The sequence below is a fragment of the Bidens hawaiensis genome, unplaced genomic scaffold (assembly GCF_021521415.1).
Source record: "Bidens hawaiensis isolate Kalapana, Puna unplaced genomic scaffold, B.hawaiensis_p1.1 tig00010168_1, whole genome shotgun sequence".
Lineage (NCBI taxonomy): Eukaryota > Viridiplantae > Streptophyta > Magnoliopsida > Asterales > Asteraceae > Bidens > Bidens hawaiensis.
In genome coordinates this window covers 513997-520303 of record NW_027491771.1, presented here as the reverse complement: position 1 = coordinate 520303, position 6307 = coordinate 513997, and positions in this window count along the sequence as shown.

Below are 6307 nucleotides of genomic sequence, written 5' to 3'. Positions count from 1 at the left end.
CACACTTGAGCTTATGTTCTGCTTTACTTCGAGGTACACCAGTCATGTCTGCTGGTTTCCATGCGAAGATGTCAGCGTTTTTTTGTAGTAAGCGTTTGAGTAATGTGCGCGTAGGATCAGTTATTGTTGGGCTAATGGTAACCGCCTGGTCGGGGTATTTGTAACACCCCGACCGATGGCGGATTATACATCGGGGCGCCACGTATTGTTTCATTACTCGTGACACTATTTGGGTGTCAATATTTATTAAATACATTTACCGCGCATGCGCAACACAATTTCACGAAGTAACATAAAATTATTCATATCATAACTCAAAATATTCAAATAACATAAACTTGTTCTTGTTACATTTTAAACTAGGTCCAAAAGAAAAGAAAACATCCTATGTGTCCTCAAGCTTCCAGAAACAGCTACAGCAAACCTGAACATGTGTTAAAATAAAACGTCAACACTTGCGTGTCGGTGAGAAATCAAGTTTAATACATATAAATTGATAACAATATCTGCGCGCATCATGTGTATAACTGGTGTTCAACAAGGGTGTAATCAGATTGTGATCAAGCCTAATAGATCATAGCTCATAGTTCAACCCGTGCTCCCAATTGAGCACAAAAACAAGAAAACTGTGCAAGTGTAAACAAAAGAGAAATCATAAACGATAGTTCTCCCGTGTTCATCTAATTGATCCATGAAAACTGCGGATTAGGCCGACAAGATGGTTAATGATCCACACATACAAATAAACAGCCAAGTCTACGTCCATAACACATGGGGTATTGCGCGACAAAAGTTTATAAACAAGTTTAAGACTCAAGTTTGTACGAACACATAAACATCCCAAAACATTAAAAATAAAAAGGGATTAGGTACGAGATTACTCACATGTAAACGGTGCGTTGAAAGGTAATGCAAGAACCAACTTTTAAACAAGCACAAGTTAACCTATAAATAAAAGTTTATTGGTTTAACGGTTTGTTTTATGCCTTGAATATATGTTAGCATAGTAATATGTATCTTTAACAAATTATTATATATTATATATTACCGGAAATCTGGGCAGGACAAGGGAAAAGACGAAGGCAGAGAGAGGAGGCGGCTGAGGAACAACGGCAGAGGGCAAGGAGAAGAGAGCAGAGGAGAGTTTAAGTGTTTGTGTGTGTAGTTTTAAATAACAAGAAAATAGTATTATATATAGGGAAACCCTAGGGAACACAATCCCTTAAAAAGAGGAAAAGATCTTATCAAATCAAGCAAAAGATATCAAAAGGCAAAAGATTCCAAAAGCAAAAGATACCAAAAGATATGGCAGCCGGGGAACAGGAAAAAGGGCTGACAGGTTACAGAATAAAGCATGGGAGGAGTCAGATAAAGGTACTGGTCAAGGCATGGGAAAAGCAGATTTCAAAGGATTATGTCAGTCACTTTTTCTGCCAACCAATGGGGTTGGTGCGCATGCTGCGCCGAAAGTGACTATTCAGACAGAAGATAAGATATCACAAGAGAATACAGGCTGACCTAAACAGAAGAAAAGACTTAAGGTCTTAGCGCGAGAAGATTCGAGCGCACGCGCGAGGGCGAAGGCAGACAGAACAAACCTTAGCGCGTCGCGGGAAGAACTACAATTCCTTAGCGCGTCGCGGGAAGAACTTCCATTCTTAGCGCGTCGCGGGAAGAACTACCATTCTTAGCGCGTCACGGGAAGAACTACCGTTCTTAGCGCGTCGCGGGAAGAACTACCGTTCTTAGCGCACTGCGAGAAGAACTACATTTCTTAGCGCGCTGTGAGAAGAACTACCGTTCTTAGCGCGTCGCGGGAAGAACTACCGTTCTTAGCGCGCTGCGAGAGGAATTCGTCTCGCGTAACGCAGGGACAGCCGGTCTTCACGCAGGCTTCCTTGTAAAGAGTCTGGCGCGTGGAGCTGCGCAGACATCCTTAGGCGGGAAGAACCAAAGGACAAGCAAAGAGTTAAGAGAAAAAGGGGTTCAAGGCTCAAAGGTTAAGCAGAGGGGCGGGACGGCGACAAGAGAGAAAAGAGAGGCGGGACGGCGACAAGAAAGAAGAAGAGGCGGGAAGGAATTATTATTAGTAAGTAATATATAGATATATGTATATATAATTTATTTAATGTTAAATTTACAAAGATTAATAAACAAATTTTAAATCATAAAAAGAATCGGATTCGAAAACGGGTACCTGGGTCGGGTCGGATTGGGCAGATGTCACAGTCTCCCCTACTTTAAGAAATTTCGTCCCGAAATTTATCTCGAAGTAGGTTGCGCAGAGAAAAGGTACGGGTACTTGATCTTCATCTGATCTTCCCTTTCCCAAGTGAACTCGGCTCCGCGCTTGGACTGCCAACGAACTTTAACAATAGGGATGCGACTGCGCTTGGTTTGCTTTACCTCGCGATCCATAATCTCAACAGGCTTCTCAACGAAATGCATAGACTCATCAACTTGAACTTCATCAAGTGGTATGCGAAGGTTCTCGTCAGCTAAACATTTCTTGAGATTGGATACATGGAAAGTTGGGTGCACATTGCTGAGCGCGGGCGGCAGGTCAAGCTTGTAGGCAACTTTTCCCACCCTCGCAAGAATCTTGAATGGACCAACATAACGAGGTGCAAGCTTACCTTTCTTCCCAAAGCGGACAACACCCTTCCAGGGCGACACTTTGAAGAGAACAAGATCACCAACTAGAAATTCGAGAGGCTTCCGCCTGCGATCTGCGTAACTCTTCTGTCGGCTTCTGGCAGTCAGCAGATGATCACGGATCTTGGCGATTTTATCGGTTGTCTCTTGAATTAGTTCGGGTCATGTGATTTGAACTTTACCCACTTCGTTCCAACAAATCGGTGAACGGCACTTTCGACCGTAAAGTGCTTCAAATGGGGCCATACCGATGCTGGAATGATAGCTGTTATTATAAGAGAACTCGATCAGAGGTAGGTGTGAATCCCAATTACCTCCAAAATCAAGAACACAAGATCGAAGCATATCCTCAAGGGTTTGAATGGTTCGCTCAGACTGTCCGTCAGTCTGAGGATGATATGCAGTACTCATGTCCAAACGAGTTCCTAACGCAGATTGGAGAGATTTCCAAAAGCGAGATATAAAACGGCCATCGCGATCGGATATGATGCTCAAAGGAGTACCATGCCGGCAGACAATTTCTTTGACATAAAGATGCGCAAGTTGTTCAACACGGTAGGTTTCACGGATGGGCAGAAAGTGAGCAGACTTGGTCAATCGATCCACTATTACCCAAATGCTATCATGTTTGCTTGCGGTCAAGGGTAACTTGGTGATAAAGTCCATTGCTATACTTTCCCATTTCCACGTAGGAATTTCAGGTTGTTCAAGCAAACCAGATGGGCGTTGATGTTCAGCTTTTACCTTAGAACAAGTTAGGCATTTAGCTACGAACACAGCAATATCCTTTTTCATACCAGGCCACCAATAAGAAAGACGCAAATCTTTGTACATTTTGTCAGCACCAGGATGAACGGAATACCGAGATTTGTGCGCTTTACACAGTAGGACAGTGCGAAGATTCTCATCATTGGGAATCCAGATGCGATTGAGATAGCAGAGAATTCCACTCAGATTAGGGACAAAATGCGCTTCCGCGCCACACGCTAACTCGGCGCGAAGGTTGCCATTGCTGATGGATGCGCGCTGCGCGTCACGAATGCGTGATTCAAGATTGCTTTGAATCGGCGCGAAGTGAAGCTGCGTGCGCGACAAGATACAGTTAAGCTGGCAGGGTTTGCGGCTGAGCGCATCAGCTACCACATTAGCCTTTCCAGGGTGATATCGGATCTCACAATCGTAATCGCTGATGAGTTCGTTCCATCGACGTTGTCTCATGTTAAGTTCCTTTTGATCAAAAATATGCTGAAGGCTTTTATGGTCGGTGTAAAGGATACACTTAGTCCCATAGAGGTAGTGTCTCCAGATTTTCAAGGCAAATACAACTGCACCAAGTTCGAGATCGTGAGTCGTATAATTCTTTTCGTGAATTTTGAGTTGCCTTGACGCGTAAGCGATAACCTTGCCTCGTTGCATAAGTACACAACCGAGACCTTGGTTGGAGGCATCACAATACACGACAAAATCATCATTACCCTCAGGTAAAGTTAGAACAGGAGCTTCGCACAACAATCGCTTGAGTGTCAGAAAGGCTTCTTCTTGCTTCGAGCCCCAAATATACGGTTTGCCTTTGTGCGTTAAAGCTGTTAAAGGCAAGGCGATTTTTGAGAAGTTCGCAATGAATCGCCGGTAGTAACCAGCTAAGCCCAGAAAGGAACGGATTTCGGTAGGAGTGGATGGCGTAATCCATTTCTTGATTGCTTCAATCTTGGATGGGTCGACATGAATACCCATCTTGTTTACAACATGACCAAGAAACTGTACTTCATCCGACCAGAATTCACACTTGGAGAGTTTGGCAAAGAGTTGCTCGGTTCGAAGCTTTTGCAACACCAACCGAAGATGTTGCTCATGCTCGGCCTTGGTTTTAGAATACACCAGAACATCATCGATGAACACGATCACGAATTTATCCAAGAAAGGCCTACACACCCGATTCATTAGATCCATGAAAACGGCGGGTGCGTTGGTTAAACCGAAGGACATGACCAAGAATTCAAAATGGCCATAGCGGGTTCGAAAAGCAGTCTTGGGAATATCCTCTTCGCGGATACGCAACTGGTGATAACCAGAACGGAGATCGATTTTGGAGAAACAAGAAGCACCTTGGAGTTGGTCAAAGAGGTCGTCAATACGCGGTAAGGGATACCGGTTCTTAATGGTGAGCTTGTTCAGCTCGCGGTAATCGATACACATGCGAAACGAACCGTCTTTCTTTTTAACGAACAACACCGGAGCACCCCAGGGCGAAGAGCTAGGGCGAATGAATCCTTTAGCGGTCAACTCTTGAAGTTGACTTGCTAATTCTTGCATTTCAGCGGGTGCAAGTCGATAAGGAGATTTGGCTACGGGGGAAGCACCAGGGACCAGATCAATACGAAACTCGACTTCCCGAGCAGGAGGTAAACCAGAAAGATCATCGGGAAAGACTTCAGGAAAGTCACGCACAATGGGGATTTCAGAAAGTTTCTTCTTTCCTTCATCGAGTTTGACCACATGAGCTAAGAATGCGACACAATTCTTCCGCAAAAGTCTTCGGGCTTCAGAGCATGACATAAGTTTAAGACCGTTAGATGGTTTCTCGCCATAGATATGAAGATTTTCACCATTTTCCCGAGGAATGCGAATCAACTTCTTGGCGCAGATTACTTCGGCGCGATTTTTCGAGAGCCAGTCCATACCGATAATAACATCAAAGCTTCCAAGCGGCATAGGAATGAGGTCGATTAGAAAATCGTTTTCGTTAAGGTTAAGCGTGCAATCTTTGATTACGGAGTTTATTAAAATAGTTTCACCATTAGCCAATTCAACTGAAAAGATTTCGCTTAAGTTTATGCGCGGTCGCGCAAGTTTCTGCTCAAATGCGCGAGAAATAAAACTTCTATCGGCGCCAGTATCAAAAAGTATGGATGCATATTGTCCGTTAAGTAAAAATGTACCATTAACCACGTCATTATTCGCTTGCGCTTGGTGCGCGGTTATATTAAAAGCTCGTCCGTGCGTCACTTGGTTCGAAATTTGGTTAACTGGGTTCGCTTGCGTAATCTGAACTTGTAGTCTCGGGCACGCGTTCCGGAAATGACTGGGATCACCGCAGTTATAGCACGACCTGGGTCGTGGATTAGGGTATGTTGGTTGTGGGTTCTGCAGGTAGGTTGGTGGTGTTTGCGCAATTGGGTTGGAGGGAAGGACTCTACAGTTTTCCGCATTGTGACCAGCGCGGCCACATCGGTGACAAAGTCGGCACGGGACTTGAGGTGGGTGGTGAAGTCTACAGGTTGGGCAAAAGGGTTGGTTTCCTGTGTAGGGTTTCTTAGTTGGCGGGGCAGGGAGTGCTGGATTGGTTAAGGCATAGTTGTGGACTACAGGAAGTGTTGGGTAGGTCGACAGTGGGTTAGGAGCGTGTACTAGAGGTTGGTAGGCGGGTTGCTGGACAACGGGCGGGTTGGTAAGCACATAGGCTTTGCGCCTGCGCTTGAGGTTGTTACGGTTTGAGGGTTCTGGCTTGGTTTCTGTTGGTTCTGGGACAGTCTTGGTGAGTTTGGTCTTTTCGGCTCCCCGCAGGAACAGGGTTCCTGCCCTGACATGGTTGTCGCTGAGCACAGCGGCCAACTCGATGGCGTCAGAGAGGGTTGCTGGGTTCCTGGCCCAT